At 41.2% G+C, this 19,101-nt stretch overlaps 1 long non-coding RNA gene across 2 annotated transcripts in view; it reads right to left on the bottom strand.

The window, feature by feature from the left end:
* Positions 1-16,899, bottom strand: part of LOC149128654 (uncharacterized) — a 39,175-nt gene extending 22,276 nt beyond the window's left edge. The window contains exons 1-3 of one of the 2 annotated variants that reach the window (XR_016222625.1): positions 16,054-16,899; positions 14,801-14,854; positions 12,357-13,359 (exon numbers count right to left, since the gene is read on the bottom strand). This is a non-coding gene — a long non-coding RNA (uncharacterized LOC149128654). Of the gene's footprint in view, positions 1-12,356; positions 13,360-14,800; positions 14,855-16,053 lie in introns of those variants that run through there. The other variant, XR_016222626.1, reaches the window with a different exon arrangement.
* Positions 16,900-19,101: the final 2,202 nt, after the last annotated feature.

Genomic DNA, 19,101 nt, shown 5'->3' on the forward strand with positions numbered 1-19,101 from the left:
ATTGAGAAGTTTTTGCACTTCAAAAGAAACAGGCAGGAGAGTGAAGAGACAACCAACAGAATGGGAAAAAATATTTGCAAACTATGCAACAGATAAAGGGTTGATAACCAGAATCTACAAAGAAATCAAGAAACTCCACAACATCAAAACAAACAACCCACTTAAGAGATGGGCCAAGGACCTCAATAGACATTTTTCAAAAGAGGAAATCCAAATGGCCAACAGGCACATGAAAAAATGTTCAAGATCACTAGCAAGCAGGGAAATGCAAATCAAAACCACAATGAGGTTTCACCTCACCCCGGTTAGAATGGCTCACTTTCAGAAATCTACCAACAATAGGTGCTAGCAAGGATGTGGGGAAAAAGGGACACTAACCCACTGTTGGTGGGAATGCAAACTAGTTAAGCCATTATGGAAGTCAGTCTGGAGATTCCTCAGAAATCTGAATATAATCCTACCATTCAACCCAGCGATACCACTCCTTGGAATTTACCCAAAGGAAATGAAATTGGAAAACAAACAAGCTGTCTGCACATTAATGTTTATTGCAGCTCAATTCACAATAGCTAAGACCTGGAACCAATCCAAATGCCCATTAACAGTAGACTGGATAAAGAAATTATGGGACATGTACTCTATAGAATACTATACAGCAGTCAAAAACAACGAAATCTGGTCATTTGCAACAAGATGGAGGAATTTGGAAAACATCATGCTGAGTGAATTAAGCCAGTCCCAAAGGGACAAATATCATATGTTCTCCCTGATCGGTGACAACTAACTGAGCACCAAAGGGGAAACCTGTTGAAGTGAAATGGACACTATGAGAAACAGTGACTTGATCAGCTCTTGTCCTGACGGTTGATGTACAATGTAATACTTTATCCATTTTAGTATTTTCTCTTTGTTTTGTTCTAGTACTATTGGTTGAACTCTGTAATTAACACACAATTATTCTTAGGTGTTTAAATTTTAACTGAAAAATGATCCCTGTTAAATGTAACAATGGGAATAAGAGAGGGAGGAGATGTACAATTTGGGACATGCTCAATCAGACTTGCCCCAAATGGTGGAGTTACAATCATGCCAGGGGATCCCAATACAATCCCATCAAGGTGGCATGTACCAATGCCATCTCACTAGTCCAAGTGATCAATTTCAGTTCACAATTGATCACACTGATAGGTCTAAGAGTCAAAGGGATCACACAAACAAATCTAGTGTCTGCTAATATTAGCTGATAGAATCAAAAAGGGAGAGAACAATCCATCATGGGAAGTGGGATACACAGTAAACTCATAGGATGGCAGATGTCCTAAATAGCACTCTGGCCTCATAATCAGCCCTTAAGGCATTCGGATATGGCTGAAGAGCCCATGAGAGTATTTTAGGCATGGAAAACCAAGACACCCTGGAAAAATAAAAAAAGGAAGACCTAAATGGAAGATCTCTGCGAGTGTGATCCCAGTGGAAAGAATGGGGCCATCAAAGAAGGAGGTACCTTTCTCTGAAGGGAGGAGAGAACTTCCACTTTGATTATGACCCTGTCGGAATAAGATTGAAGTCAGCGAACTCAAAAGGCTTCCATAGCCTTGGCAACTCATGACTAGAGCCTAGGGAGATTACTGACACCATAAACAAGAGTGTCCAATTGTTAAGTCAACAACAGGAGTCACTGTGTACTTACTTCTCATGTGGGATCTGTCCTTAGTGTGTTGTCCAATGTGAAGTAATGCTATAACTAGTACTGAAACATTATTTTACACTTTGTGTTTCTGTGTGGGTGCAAACTGATGAAATCTTTACTTAATATATACTGAATTGATCTTCGGTATATAAAGATAATTGAAAATGAATCTTGATGTGAATGGAATGGGAGAGGGAGCGGGAGATGGGAGGGGTGTGAGTGGGAGGGAAATTATTGGGGGGAAGCCATTGTAATCCATTAACTGTACTTTGAAAATTTATATTTACTAAATAAAAAAATTTAAAAAAAATAAAAAAGCATGTAAATGAATGAAAATCAATTACATTAACTTGAAATCTTCATTTAAAATTATACCATGTTATTATATATGTTAAATGAATTTTGGGATAAATCTAATAAATGATTCATGTTTCATTAAAAAAATTTTTCTTTAAAAAAACAAATTTCTGTATTTTATTAACAATAATTGTGTTTAGTCTTGGGCTACACTGCGATATTTCAATACCGGTATGTAGTGTGTACTGATCAAAACAGAGTCACGATATTTCCCCTTCTTTGACTTCTCTTTATGATTGGAGGCTTGGACCTTCTTTCTTCTATTTGTTTAAATATATACTGGATTGTTGAGACTCTAGTCTCACTTCTATGCTGTGTAATACAAGGAATTTATTCCTTCCTTCAGACTCTGATTTGTTACCTGTTATCCAAATCCCTTCATTCCCCCTACCACTCCCAATCTCTAGTTATTACCATTAGGGATTCAGAATGAAGATAATCTTGGTTTCAACAAATGGTGGAAACAGGCAGTATTTGTCATTCTGTGTCTATAGGATTTCATTTATGATAATATCCTCCAGTTCCATCCACTTTGCTGCAAATGACAGTATTTCATATTTCAGGGTGAATGATATTCCATTGTGTACATAGATAATTTTTAAGGCTCATAAAGGCAAATATATTCTTTTTTAAAAGATTTGTTTGAAAGGCAGACAGAGACACAGAGAAAGACAGAGACCTTCCACCTGCTGGTTCACTCCACAAATGGCCACAACAGGCAAGATCAGGCTAGGCTGAAGCCAGGAGCCAGGAGCTTCTTCCAGGTCTCCCTGGAAGTTTTTAAAAAAATAAAAAGTTTTAATTTGCATTTCCCTGATGACTAATAATTTTGTCTATTTGTTTGTACCTTGTTAGCCATTCGTATGACTTATTTTGAGAACTGTTAATTCAGGTCTATTGCCCATTTCTTAATTTCATTGGTTGGGTTTTTTGATTGTTGAGTTTTTCCATTCCTGATATATTTTGGATATTAATCCATTGTCAGATAAACATCTGGCAAGTATTTTCTCCCATTCTGTTGGCTGTCTCTTCATTCTGTTGATAGTTTAGTTTTCTGTACAGAAGTTTTGGAGTTTGACAGAATTCTATTTGTCTAGTTGGGCTTTTGAGGTCTGTGCTAAGAAAAAAAAAAACTGAAATAGACCAAACTAAATCCACACGTACATTATGACCCAGAAATTGCATTCTTAGATGTTTACCCTAGAAAATATGAAGACTAATGATGTCCATATAAAAATCTATAAATCTTCATACCAGCTTTATTTGCAATAACCAAACTGCCCACAACCAGAATGCCTCAAAAGCTGCATAGAAGGGCACACAGTGTGGCTGTTTCTCTGGGCAGTCACTGTGAGTGGCTCCACATGCTGGGGACTCACTAATTGCCTAGGGAGGGTCATTGCTGAGGGATCTGTGCTTGCACTGAAGACTGCATGGATTCTTTGTGTGGTTCTGGATGAGTAATGCACCCAATGGGACTAGTACCCAGGCAATCGTCACCTTGGAGGAGAGGAGGTGAGTGTGAGACTATACCAAATTTATTATGCCCAACTTGGGTGTCACCTTGGACACTACCCTCAATCTGGATCATTGACTACGGCTCCCTGGCCACACCCAGCACATGCCGCTGGGTATTCACTGAAAAAATGGACACTCCACTAAGCCACAGAGGTATAGTCCAAAGATAAAAGCCATCAAAGGGAAAAAAACCAACAAGTGTCTCTACAAATGACTAAAAATAAATAGAAATTCAAGAAACAAGATTAAGGAAGATGACATGATGCTCCCAAAAGAAGATAATATTTCAATACCAGAATGTAAAGATGAAGAGACTGAACAAATGCCAAAAATGGAATTCAAAAAATAGATCATATGATTATGTAGACATAATCAGAAGCAAATCAATGAATTATAGAAATACATACATTACATGAATGAAAATTTTTCCCACAAAACTGAAATTCTAAAGAGAAATCAAAATAAAATATTAAAAATGAAATTCAATAGATCAAATAAAAATGTGGTGGAAAGCTTTAACAACAGATTTTGTGAGGCAGAAAAAAAGAATATCTTGAGTTAGAAGACAAATCTCTGGAAATTTTATAGTCAGACCAAAAAAGAAATTAAAAAAATTTATAACAGTGTTGAAAATTTTGGGGATACTATCAAATGACCAAACATATGGGTCCTAGGAGTTCCTGAAGACATAATACCATAAAGTTACTAGAGTACACAGGAGAAACTGCAAGACATTGGCATAGGCAAAGAGTTCTTAGGAAAGACCCCAGAAACATAGGCAATCAAAGCCAAATTTGACAAATGGAATGACATCAAATTGAGAAGCTTCTGCACTGCAAAAGAAACACTAAGAAAAGTGAATAGGCAACAGATACAATGGGAGGAATTATCTACAAATTATGCAACTGGTAAAAGATTAATATTCAGAAATCTATAAAGAGCTCAAGAAACTCAACAACAATAAAACAATCAATTAAGTTACAACATGGGCAAAGGACTTGAACAGGCATTTTTCAAATCAGGAAAGCCAAATGGTGGTCAACAGATACATAAAAAAATGCTCAGGATCAATAGCCATCAGGGAAATGCAAATCAGAACCACATGAGGTTCACCTCACCCCAGTAAGAATAGCTTTCATACAGAAATCAACAAACAACAAATGTTGGTGAGGATGCAGGGATAAAGGTACTCTAATCCACTGTTGGTGGGAATGTAATACTGTGGAAGACAGTATGGAGATACCTCAGAAATCTGAATATAGACCTACCATATGACCCAGCCATCCCACTCCTGGGAATTTATCCAAAATAAATGAAATCAGCATATCAAAGTGTTATCTGTACTCCCATGTTTATTGCAGCTCAATTCACAATAGCTAAAATATGAAATCAACCCAGGTGCCTGTCAATTGAGGAATGAATAAAGAATTTATGGGATATGTACAACATGGAATACTACACAGTGGTTAAAGTTAAATCATGTCATTTGCAACAAAATGGATGCAAGTGGAAATCATTATACTGAGTGAAATAAGCCAATCCCAAAAAAGATAAATACCACATGTTCTCTCTGATCTGTGAAAGAATAGAGTACCTAAAAGGTAATTTATAAAAGTGAAATTGACACTTTGAGATGTGGTAACTTTGAACAGCCCTTGTCTTCACTGTTGAGGAACAGTTTTCTTTTTTTCATACTATTTGTTGAACTCTTTACTTAGTGTAGGGTTAATCTTACGCGTATAAAGTTACTGAAAATAGATCTTAGTAAAAAATAAGAATGGGAATAGGAGAAGGAGGAGGAAGCAGGATGGGAGTGTACACTGGAGGTAAGGTAGGGTGAAAAAAATCACTATGTTCTTAAAGTTGTATTTATGAAATTAATGAAGTTTGTATACCTTAAATAAAAGATTTCTGGGGAAATTTTAAAAAACAAATAAAATTTTAAAACTACACTGTTGCCAATATAAATTAAATTGGAAATACTTTAATGGAATTACAAGTGTTAGAACACTGAGCACAACTGGAATACATAGCACAGTAATTAAAAGTTGATGGAAATTACTTTAGCATCTACTAGAGAAATTCCACAGAACCTTATGTATTGTGAAATGCAGCAAAAGTTGTTACTCTTATTAAAAGATGTTCAATAGTCAACTTTTTTATTATTTATTTGACAGGTAGAGTTATAGACAGTAAGGGAGAGACACAGAGAGAAAGGTCTTCCTTCTGTTGGTTCACTCCCCAAATGGCCGCCACGGCCGGTGCTGCACTGATCTGAAGCCAGGAGCCAGGTGTTTCCTCCTGTTCTCCTATGAGGGTTCAGGGGTCCAAACACTTGGGTCATCCTCCACTGCCCACAGCAGAGAGCTGGACTGGAAGAGGAGCAACTGGGACCAGAACCCGGCACCCATATGGGATGCCGGTGCCACAGGCAGAGGATTAACCAAGTGAGTCACAGCACCAGCCCCTTAATAGTCAACTTTTTAAAAATTTTGCCCAGATATGGGAATTAATGATACTCACTTAGTGTATACCACTGTTCGTTGGAATTCTCAAGGGAAAATACTAAGCATAGTTTATGAACTCAAGAATGTCACATTTTTGTCTTTGAAAAAAATCACATTTGGCAAATACTCTTGAAGATGAAATTTGGGTAATTAAATTGGCATATTTAACAGATATTATAATGAAAAAACAGTGATGTATTTGAACATTCCAAAGGTATCCAAAGATCCCAAAAGGCATTATTGTTATGGCAAGCAAGGCTCAAAAGTAATTGTCCTGTCTACTATTTGTTTCCAAGATTTTTACAAAATATTGAAAAGAATATTAAAACATGTTAAAAAATAAAATGAGAATATAGTTGCATCTCACATCTTTGCCTCAAACTTTTAACCTTTACTTTTCAGAAGAGAAATTTGAGACATTAAGGGAAGCATTTGAGTAGAAAATCAATTTGCTTTTTGAAACCTTCAATCAATAATTAAGATAAACTTACTATCTGAAGAAGAAAATGAATTGTTTAGTTTTTCAATATTCATTGAAGAATGCTTTGACACCTTAAATTTATTAGCATTTTTGATTAAGATAAAAGAAGCTTTTCTTTTGCTAAGTAGAGCATCTTACTGTCCCTACAACATTCACAGCAACTAGTTTGTGTTAAAGAGGGATTTCCATTTTAATCCAGTTAAAAATGAAAGAAAGAAACAGGTTAAATGGTGCAGCAGATATACAAGTAGCATTATCTTCCTGGATTCCAGACTGGAACAAACTTATCAAGTGAGCATAACCAATTCATTAAATAAGATCTTAGCTAGTTTTTGTATTTCTTATTTTGTAACATTTTTCTGTTATATTTAAATGTTAATATTATATGTGATAACTTTGTTATGCCTCAGTGTTTACTATACTTCAATATTAATAAAACAATAATATAGAAAAATTCAGGCATCTTGCAATCCTTCTGGGTTTTACTTTCTACTCCTGACTCCTCCATGCTTCCAGCCTTACATAGGTGTTCAATGTCAGATCACCAAGGATGTTAGAAGTGCAGTATGGACCATGATGGCTGTGTCATTCTCCCTATCTCTTTCATTACATTTGGTTAATCACAGCAGTCATTTGGCCAAATAGTTAAAACATTACTTGGGATGCCCATATTCCATATCAGAGTGGCAGTTTCAAGTCTTGGTAGCACTGCTGAATCTAGCTTCCTGCTATGTACCCCTGGAAGACAGAAGGCAATGACTCAAGTAGTTGGGTCCTTGCTTACCTTCTTGGGAGACCCAGATTGATTCCCAGTTCTGGACACTGGACTGACAAAGCTGTGGCAGTTACAGGTATCTGGGACAGTAAACCAGCATATGGGAAATCTCTACCCATCTGTCTTGCACCTTTCAAATTAAATAAATAAGTAGGTAAGTAAGTAAATAAATAATTTTTAAATGATATTCCTTTTCTATTCTACTTATATTGACTCCTGGATAACAGCAACAAAATTCAACAGAAAGATAAAACTTGAAAAATGATGCTCTTATTTCAATACATAGTACTCTGCAAGAATGAGCAGCAAGTTTTAGGTTAAAAATTTATTGGTTGTTTCATTCTCTTAAAATCAGTCAAAAAGTTATAAAATTAACTAAAGCAATTCAGGTTTTAAAAAAAAGTTTTAATGTTACTACTTAAATGAGACCAAAAGAGAAAATTATGCTCTTCTAAAAGAAAAATGGGGAAATGTCCCAAGATGGTAAGAAGGAAGCACCTCCTTTGCCTCTGTTTTCTCTCTCTTTAGACTGAGCATACCCTTATGACATTTACTTTATGTCAGGCATTGTTCCAAGCACTTTGCAAATATTTTTAGTTATCACAATGAGTTCTGTGATTTAGACATAATTATCTTATCTCCTCTTACCTGAGGACACAGAAAGACAGATTCAGTCCCTTTCCTAAGGTCATGTAGTTGAGAATAGGGAAGCAGTATCAGGAGGAAAACTCAGGTTCATAATCACCATGTTATCGGACCTCTTTTTTCCTTTATACAGCTCCATAAAATTTGCCAGACAATGCCAATGTACTGATTGTGCCAGTACTGTAGCATAATGGGTTTAGCCTGTGATGCCAACATCCCATATGGCCATTGATTTATGTTCTAGTTCACCACTCTGATCCAGCCCCCATGTGCCTGAAAAAGCAGTGAAGCATGGCCCAAGTGCTTGGGCCCCTTCACCCACATGGGAAACCTAGAAAGAGGTCCTGGTTCTAGCCTGGCCCAGCCCCAACCATTTCAGCCATTTGGGAGTGAATGAGTAGATGAAAGATCACTCTCTCCATCTCTCTCTCTCTCCCTCTCTCCCTCTACCTCTCTGTAATTCTGCCTTTCAAAAAAAGACTATATATATATATATATATATATATATATATATACACACATATATATATATACGGAATATTTTTTCTACTTTTTTTCATTTTTTGCAGATATAATTTATTTATTTGAAAGGCAGAGTTAGAGAGAGAGAGAAGTTCTTAGATCCACTGGTTCATTTCACAAATGGCCACAATGACCAGGGTTGGGTTAGAAGCTAGGAGCCAGGAACTTCATTATGATCTCTCATGTGCTCTCTAAGCACTTGTACCAACTTTTGCTGCTTTCCCACGCTGCTTAGCAGGGAGCTGTATCAGAAGTGGAGCAGTTGGGACTCAAACCAATGTTCAGGCCTTTCCTGGCATCACAGACACAGCTTAACCGCTGTGCAACAACACTGGTCCCTTTCCACTTCATATTGTATAACAGTCAGTTATCTCTGAGCCCTTCTGTATATGAGGATACTTTATAAAGATTATGGGAAAATGGAATTAAAAGTTTATTTTGGTGCAAACATGTTTTGAAATCCAAGTATACAACAGGTGCTCATTACAGGAAAAAAACGCATGAATTTCAGAAGTTTTTACACAAAAGTTTGTATCCTTTACACATACAAAATGCATTCACAATATTCCAACAGCTGCAATATCCATTAACCCATTTCTATATTAACTGAAAATCTGGAGCCGGCACCATGGCTCACTAAGGTTAATTCACCTTGCGGCACTGGCATCCCATATGGGCGCCAGGTTGTAGTCCCAGTTGCTCCTCTTCCAGTCCAGCTCTCTGCTGTGGCCTGGGAAGGCAGTGAAGGATGGCCCATGTGTTTGGGCCCCTGTACCTGCATGGGAGACCAGGAGGAAGCACCTGGCTCCTGGCTTCAGATTGGCGCAGTGCACCAGTTATAGTGGCCATTTCGGGGGTGAACCAATGGAAGGAAGACCTTTCTCTCTGTCTCTCTCTCTCACTGTCTAACTCCATCTGCCAAATAAAAAAAAAGAAAACCTATAATCTCTTGTAAATCCCTAAATCAAGAGTGAGAATCCAGTTACTATCACCTTTTGATAAACTTCTCTAGCTGTGATCCTGTGACATGAGGCATGTTATCTGCTTCCAAATACAATGATGGGACAAGCATAGGCTAGATTTTCCCATTCCAAAATAGAGACATCACAAAAAATAAAGAAAGTGGTGCATCATAAGCAAGTCTAAAACCTAGCAAGGCAAATTCTATCAGACTTTAGATCTCAAGAACAATCATTTGTGACTCAATACCCTGTGTTCACAGTCTACTGCAATAGAAGCCCTATTTTCTGGGGTCACTGGGATAACAGGATTGCTCTAAGTAGCAGCTCCTAGAACAAGGAAACTGAGAATACATATTTTCCACTTTCCCCCCAAGAATGTTAGCCTTGCCAAACTCCGAAACAACTTTCTGGGTCACAATTTTCCCTTTTCTTGAACAATAACTCAGATTACGATTAGGACTGCTTTATTATACCTTGCTTTAGACTCATGAAATCCAACAAGTCTGCCTTTATTTCGCTCCACATAGTTCTCTCTCAGGCCCAGGCAGAAGAGTTCCTGATGAGATGTTTAATTGGTAACATGACTCACAGTCACAATGCTCACTACAGAAAACACTTTATCATTTTCTGTGATGTGAACAGATTGAGAATTTTCCAAATCCTGAAATATCAACTCCTGTTAGTTTGACAATCCCTTCTATTTCTTTCTCCCTGCTCATATTTTACTAGGCAGCAGGAGAAATCAGGCCACATTTTCATCATTATGTGTGGAAATCACATCTGAAAATTCAGCACTTAAATCATTTACAGATTCCACAAAAGACTACAATATAATTCAGCAAAGTTATATGGCAAGAATTCTAAGTCAGTGATCTTACCAGCATTAATTCAACATCTACATTTTCACCATAGTCTCTGAAGCAATTCTGCCTTTTTCTAACACACACCTCAAAACTCTTCTAACCGCTACATAGTACCAAGTTCCAAGCAACATCCACATTTTGCAGATGCCATCCCACCCTTAATACCAAAATTGTCATTAGTTTGCTAAGGCCAACATAGGAAAACATATCACACAATAGGTGTCTCACCCAATGGAACTTCTCTTTCTCATAGTTCTGAAAGCTGGAAGTCCCAAAAGTTGTCAGCAAGTCTGGTTTCTACTGAAGCCTCACTCCATGGCTTGTGGATGACTGCAGTATCTCTGCATCTTCACAAGACCTAGTCTTCATGCATGCAACTACTAGGATCCTCTCCCTCTTCAAAGGCCACACCCTTTTTAACCTTTATTACCTCTTTGAATGTGTTTTCTATGAGGAAGACATTGTGGCAAAGCATATTAGGTGCCACCTGTGATGCCGGCATCCCATACAAGTACCAGTTTGAGTCCCTATGTACCACTTCCAATACACCTACCTGATAATTTGTCTAGGAAAGCAACAAAGCACAAGTGCTTGGGTCCCTGAATCCATGATGGGGACATGGATAGAGCACCGGCCTCCTGGCTTTCGTCTGGCCCCATATATCCGTTGAAGTCGTTTGGCTAGTGAACTAGTTGAACTAGTTGATGGAAGACAGCCATCTTTTTATTTATTTAAATTTGTTTTGATAGTTATCTCTTATCTCTAGGCTCTTGGCATCAGCCTGGTCCAAACTTAGCTGGGCAGCTGTCTGGAGAGTGAATCAGCAGATGGAAGATATCTCTGTGTGTATGTCTCTCCCTCCCCACCCCCTCTCTCTGTAACTGTGTCTTTATCAAATACTTTCTCTGCATCTATTGAGATAATCATATGGTTTTTGTTCCTCAGTTTGTTAATGTGATGTATCACATTGATTGATTTGTGAATGTTGAATCATGAATCATCCTTGCATTCCGGGGATAAATCCCACTTGGTCTGGGTGAATGATCTTTCTGATGTGTTGTTGGATTAGATTGGCTAATATTTTGTTGAGTGTTTTTGCATCTATGCTCATCAGGGATATTGGTTTATAGTTCTCTTTCTCTGTTGCATCTTCTTCAGGTTTAGGTATTAAAGTGATGCACACTTCATAGAAGGAGTTTGGGAGGATTCCCTCCCTTTTAATTGTTTTGAATAGCTTGAGAAGAACTGGAATTAGTTCTTTAAATGTCTGATAGAATTCAGCAGTTAAGCCATCTAGTCCTGGGCTTTTCTTTGTTTGGAGTGTCTTTATTACAGATTCAATTTCACTTTCAGTCTGTGTATATCTTTGTTGGTGATGTGTGTTTCTTGTAAGCAGCAAATAAATGGGTCTTGTTTTACAATCCATTCAGCCAGTCTGTATCTTTTACCTCAAGAATTAAGGCCACTTACATTCAAAGTGATTACTGATAAGTAACAACTTGGTCCTGTCATTTTTCCATAGAAATTTCTATTGCTTACTTCAGATTTTTTTTGTACTTCTACTGGGAGATTTTCTGCCTTCATATTCTTTCATAGTGATGGCTATCTTTCCGTGTTTTTGTGTGTAGCACATCCTTAAGCATCTTTTGTAAGGCTAGATGAATGGTAACAATTCTTTCAATTTATGTTTGTTACTACTTGCTGATTAGAAAAGTAGAGAAACTGTGGGACTACACTTCACTCCCTGGAACACACACAGAAGGCAAATTTCTAGAAACAAATGGGCACCACTGATGGACTGGTGGCCAGATACTGGTGGCAGTATCATGTTTTGTTGCCGAATGCTAAAACACTACAGTCATCACTCTGAATCCCTGTCAAGACTCTAAACCCTGCCACATTGCTGCCAGTCTCACAGGACCCCCTAGAACATGATTGTTCTGGAGTAATCTTGCGATCAAGGTTGAAAAATCTCAGAAATGAACCTGTACCTTACACAGAAAAAATATCATTTGTAGGTGATAGCCATTTTATGGTAAATGATCAGCAAGGATAGGATACACAATCGTGTTCTCACATGGAACTCTTGAAGCTAAGAGTCTCCCTCCAGGGACATCAGGACAACAGGCAGAAACAATGTCCACAACCAGGACACTGGCACAGGAGACTTTAACAGTCAGTAAGTACTGCATGTATGCCTTCTCAGGGGTCCATGCACACAGGGCTATCTGGAAAGAAGGCTCCTAACTGCTAGCAACAAAAATAACTACAATAAATTCTCAGTCTGCTACATCGTGGAGAAAAACCTAAAGAAACAGATGTTGTACAATGCAGAGGACACCCAAAGTGAGATTCTGAGTAGTAAGAGGGAACAACCTAGGTGATGTTTTTAGAAAATGGGCAGCTCTGGCAGAGGAGACTCTCCAGTTACTTCTGCTTCCTTCCCTGCTCCTTTGGAAGTATGAGCCTAAGTACTGTCAGGCAGGCTCAAAGGAGCCAAGGACAATGTTTTCAAAGGACCACTTTCTCAGGTAGGGTGGACACAATGGACGTTAGGCCAGGAAGGCAATAAGTATGCACATTATTCCAATGATTATGCTAAATACCATGTATACCTGGCTACTTAAAGTAATCTAAAGCCCAGGGATGAAGGGAATTCCTGATAAAATAGTATAAACAATGCACTTACCACTTTGAAAACAATGTAAAGAACAGGTATCCCAAACCCCCACTAGACAAAGACGTGCAGATGAACTTTTACCTTCCCTCAGAAGAACAGCAAATAGACTTCACAGTTATGCCTAGAGCTCCAGGGGAATTTAGATACCTCCCCAATGTTCTGTAGATAACTCCACTGGGCGAGTAAAATCCTTCCCTTGCCAAACTGAAAAAGCTGGGGATGTCCACTAGGAGAAGTGATTCCAAGATTCAGTCTTCTCAGGACTATACAAACATAGTTTCAAAGGTTGTGGCTGAAGTGTTCCAGGCTTTAAGGTAAGTTGAAAATTACATGCAACTTGAATATCTCAGCTGGCAAGACTGAAAGAAATAAACGACCCCAAAGGGAGATACCTCAGAAAAGCTCAGATAAAACACTGCCAGGAAACTCAAGAAAGTCTGCTAACGCTCCTCCTATCCATCACCTTAACTCATGCTAGACAGGCTCCAAAAGGAAAACTGGGTATTGGTCCCCTAGAGTTAGTGTATGGAAACAGTTCCCTTTGAATGTGACACTTTCCCAGTATTTCTAGTACCCTGACCTGCCCAGATGTGGAAACTGAGAGAGCAATAACACAAATAATATGATTAGTGCAGGTGGTAACTGCTTTAAATTTGCAGTAGGTAAGGAGGCAGTGAGCAAGGAGGATCTCCCATCACCAGTACCTCACTGTAGCCCATGGTGCTGCCCAAAACCCCACCTCTTTTCCGTGCTAAGAAAAACCACAGCTTCTAGGAAACCAGAAGCAGCATCAGTCAAAAATAACCACTGTGGCTACAGACAGTATCCCCACTATGGAATTAAGCTCATTACAGTGTCATTATAATAAAATCATTGTGGCTGATTTTCCTACTCCCATCATGAACCTGAAACCATGACACTTTTGAATTTTGCAAAGAGTAAGGAAATAGGCAGTACTCAAACCCCACCCCAAACTCCATCCCTTGTGAATATTCAAATAAGCCCAACCCAGTAAGCCTCTAAATCATAAAATATGACAGCCCTGAACCTCATTGAGTATGGCTCTCTCAAGCATCCTACACTCCTCCTTGTATGCTTTTTCATTTGTGTGAAAAGAAACACTGCTTCCTTGCTGACTTTTACCTGTATCTCATCCCTAAGTATAGTACTCTTTCTTCATCTTTTTCTGGTTTTGGAATTAAGCTGATGCTGGCCTCATCAAAGGAGTTTGGAAGGATTCTCTCTCTCTCCCTTTCAATTGTTTTGAATGGTTTAAAAAGAATTGGAATTAGAAGTAATGCTTTGATTCATGGTGTTTACTTGGCATAAATATCCTACTATGACTAATTTAAACACCAACCTTATGCCAATGAACATGAAGGTGGCAAGAGATATGCACCAAGCTGCTATCAGCAACCTCAAGCACACCAGTATCATATCATATTAATATGTGCACACAATCTGCCTGCTTTCCAAGCAGGGCTCTTGCACCTGAAATATACTAATAGATCCACACGGTGTTTTCTGCAAAACACACACCCAGGTATATCCTGGATACACATACACCCTGAAGCATAAAATATCTACTCCTACCTAAATTTTTACAGACAAAGCCCTACTTGCTCTGACTTCCCAAACACAATTCCTACAAATATATATATACACTCAAAGCATGCACCTAAATACAAACTTGAGCAAAGAACCCACTGACCATATACACACATTGAAAACCTTACACACAGGCTCTCTCAAATAATATAAGCAGTTGGGTCTCACACACAAAATACCAAAAATACTCACATGCAATCTTTTAATGTTCCTGGTACATTCCTGGGCAGCCTAGTATTCCCTCACCTGCCAACCAAAGAGCATAATTAGTGTTGGACAAATTGAAGGATCCTTCCTGTAAGTTCTGGAGGTGGGACTCAACCTCATATGCTGAGATCGAATTATCAAATTAGGACTGGGATTGCAGTGGATACTGTACAGCTAACAGTCCTAATGAATTTCCTTAGAGGAAAAAAAACCCATATTGAACCTCAGGATGGGCAGAAGAGGGAAATAGAGGGCTAAAAAGTATGCCTCTAAAAATTAGCGAGGGGAAATAGTTCATGAAAGACAACATCCTATTTCTAATGAAGGAAGAAAGGGACTACAGCCTAAAACCCTGTATGTCCCTGGATAACACTCCAATTCTTCCAGTAAATAAATCTGATGGGTCTTATAGACTAGTACAGGACTAGTACAGAGCCATCAACCTAAATTGTACAGGTTTGTCTCCCTGTGGTACCCAACCTTTCCACCCTCCTCAGTAAAATTTTCCATGACCACAAATTGTTTAGGTTGGTTGACTTAAAGGATGTTTTCTGGGCCTGCTCATTGGATCCAAAGAATAAAAACCTCTCTGCCTTCAAATAAGAAAATCCTCATATGGTTAAAATAGATAGATAGATAGATAGATAGATAGATAGATAGATAGATGACTGTATTGTCCCAAGGGTTCATGGAGGCATAAAACATTTTGGCCAAGTTTTTTAAAAAGATAATTTTTAACAATGTCTTGCAAGCTGGTATATCCCTGCACCTGAACTCTGTTACAATATGTAGATGACCTCCTGATCTCAAGGGAAAAAAGCAGATGGCCACTATGGATCTGCTTAACTTTTTGGTAGAGTGGGGCGCTGCAAGTTTCTGGACATAACCTTCAGTGTGTGCACAGGGAAGTAAAGTATTTGGGGCATCTGATTAGTGGCGAAAAGCCAACCTAAGCTGACAAGTCAGTCATGACATCCAACTAGGAATTAGGAACACAAAATTATTAAAATGAGCCGAGGCATTTGCATGACTGACACGACTCGACTGTAAGAAAAACACAAGTACTGCTTTGTTCTGTCTGCTCACAACATTCCCAAGTGCTCAGGATGTACGTAAGAACTGGAGACAGTTCCAGCACGAGCCTGTCGGTACCGGACAGGCTCGGGACTTTCCAATCCCGGGGAAGTCTGCCCAGCCTCTGCCTTATCAGGAGTGTAAGAGACAGTGACGGGACACACCGAGGTCCCCTGCGGGATGAAGGCCCCTCACGTCACGTTCAGGCATCGCCGGAGCACGGGGAGCGCCGGGCTGCAGCGCGGGCCCAAGTCCGCGGTGCAGACGCTCGCGCCGCTGAGCTGCGCACGGAGGGCGCCGGGCCGCACAGGGCAGCGCGTCCTCACAGACCGAGGGTGCGAGCGCCCCAGAGCCGGACCTGCTGGGAACATGGCAGGTCTGGGGATCCACCACCTTTCCCCTGGGTTACCACCCGGGACACCGCCATTGGAGCGACGACCGTTGGCCGCTCGCTCTTCCTTGCGCCTGCGCGGCTTCTGGACGCGACCTCCCGCAACGGACTCTGGGAGACGTCCAAGGGCGATGCCTACAGGCCGAGACCCCGCCCCCCAGGACAAGCGCATGCCCGCGGGGAGCGCGCTGAGGGATTCTGGGAAGCCGGCCAGGAGAGCGAGTGCTGAGTGGTCTGGGGAGCCCTCGAGGCCCCTCTGGCGGGTTCATGCGCTCTTCTGGAGCCCCCGTGACCATCTCTCCTTTAACCGAGCGCGTCTGAAACTACCACTCGTGAGTTTCTATGTGCAAACATGCCGTCCATGCACCTGAGCCCTCGGTGAAAGACTTCACAGCACTGCACCCTAAAGCAAGGTCTCCTGCAGTTGGGTCAAGCGCTTGTGTCCTCTTTGGACTGCAGATCTTGGATTCTTGAGAATGCCTTCCAGAAATACTACGTCCTTTCTTCCTAGCGCATCTGAGGTTCCAGTAAAGAACAGTCTGACACAGACTTCTAGACCTGGGAAACAGGTTCAGGCTTCTGACTCCATTCCTAAGTTCTGTCATATGGCATTAAGTCTACAAGCTAAATTTATTCAATATACAGATTTCCAATAAATATCAACTCATTAATATTTTCATGTAAACCTTCTGTTACCTCTCTGATTAACACTTGACCTCTGAGCCACTTAGGTAGTGAAGGAATAATTTTTGCAACAATGAACCATGCCTTTCAAGTGTTTGAGTACAGTAATTGGCATCAACATCCCTGGATTATGAAGTTATTGCTTGAACACCACGTAAGGTTGCCCCTGATAAAAACAAAGCCCTGAGAAAAGTCTCAAAATCGTTTAATTTTTACAAGCCGCACTTCCATGTCATTTTTTTCATTCACCAAGATCATGCTTAAATTGTTCACATTTATTCTCCTGAACTCCCACCTTGACATGGTTGCACGGAGCACCTTGCAGAGAGGATAAACACAGGAGCATTAGCAGAAAGCTCACTTGGCAGTGCAGTGTAGCCTGGACTTGAATCAGCGCTCTGACATGGGATGCAGGTGTCCCGAGCGGGAGTTTACCCACTCTGCCACAATAACCACCTGTTTTCCCTTTCAGGAAAGGAAGCGGAGTATCAGACACCTAGGAAGGTTATTGTTCAATGTGAAGATGAGTCCCAGTCAGGAGGTACATGTGTACATTGTGATTGGCTAGGGTGCACGTGGATTCTAGACAAGGATTGGCTCCAGCCAACATTGTCCCACCCGCTGCCTGGCTCACATCTGCTTCTTCTTGGGTCTCCACTTTCCTCCATTGAGAGCATAACGGAGAAGGATCCCAGCTGGTCTCCATTTCCCTCAACCAATTCTGACCTGATCTGCTAGTAACTATGAAATTCTTGGAGACATCCCCTGACGGCATTGTCACTCACCATCCCCTGGCCCTTTTCAAACCCTCTGCAGCCATTACTGGCTGTGGCAAGCACAGGAAATTCAACATCTAATTAGAGTCCCGTTCCCTGGAAACAGCTTCCTGAGTAGCTACAGGGACCACCAAGGCCCTGCAGCCGGGGCGGCCCACATGTGCCGTGTGGTTTCGGAGGTGGCCCTTTTAGGGGAAGCTCTGCCCACTGAGCAGGAGTTTCAAAATCATCCTCATAGTTTGCAGAGCCCTTGCTGGGGAGAGACTACTGTCCTGTGTTTTTATTTTCTTGTGCTAGGGTGAAAAGAAAGGGTTGTTTCTTTATAGAAGTGCCCATTAATTAAACCTTACGAAGAGATGAGGGCACAGTATTATGAACCTTCAGGCTTTATCTGGATCCTTGGGGTGCAGGCACTGCCTCTGCAGGACTCTCCTGACCTGCTGTTGAGTACTGAGGGGTGCAGAACTGCTGAGGAGTCAGTCCTGGTTTAAGTCTAGGGAGTCAGCTGTGAGGTTGGCCAGGTGGTACAGGGATGTCCTGGGGAGACTCTCAAAGGCAGGGAGAGCTGTGTGTTCCACCCTGGGAGACAGGTGTCGTGCACTTGGTGAACTAGGGGGACGGGCTCTGGTGGATACTTCTCAACTGGAAGAACAGAGCCTGAAGTTCACTCAGGGACATTTACAAACTGCACCATTACCCCATCCCAATGGCCCTCCATGTCCCCCCAATGACTAACAGGGAACCAGAGAGTCTCCCTCCAGACTGTAGGTTCCCCAGCTCCATTCACCCCTCTCCTTTGTCTCCACAGCATCTCCAGGGCTGGGAACAGCCATGATCCCGCACCCAGGCACCTCCCCGTCTCTCGTCATGCTGCTGCCCTTTCCCCAATCAACTCACGGCCCTGCACCCCAGCCACCCTGGGGGCAGCCCCCTCCGCCCCTCCTGAATGTGGCATTCCCTCCAGGCAGCTGCCTCGTACTGCCTGCTGCCATCCCCAGGATGCCCGCGGTGGCTGGAGATGGTGGCTGCGGCCCCAATGTGGCTGGGAACGTCCACCTATTACTCCAGTTGAGGACAGGAGGGCAGCCAGTGGAGCCCCTCCACTCTCAGACCTTGGTCTACAACCAAACCCATATCAGCCTGAATGCCCCAGAGGGGTTCTGTGGGGCAGGGCAGAACCCTGCTCCCATAGCAGTGCCTGGGTCTTCCCTGCAGGCAACAGTGCCTGCACCTACCATGGCGGGAACCCAGGTCAGTCAGGGGGACTGGCCTCTGGGCCTCCCTCCAGCTCCACCACCAGCTACCCAGCTGGCCCCGATGGTCTTCCCAGTTAACAATGGGCCACCATCACAAGGGGCAGA

The sequence above is a fragment of the Oryctolagus cuniculus genome, chromosome 1, assembly GCF_051225735.1.
Source record: "Oryctolagus cuniculus isolate XC-2025 breed Fujian yellow rabbit chromosome 1, ASM5122573v1, whole genome shotgun sequence".
Classification (NCBI taxonomy): domain Eukaryota; kingdom Metazoa; phylum Chordata; class Mammalia; order Lagomorpha; family Leporidae; genus Oryctolagus; species Oryctolagus cuniculus.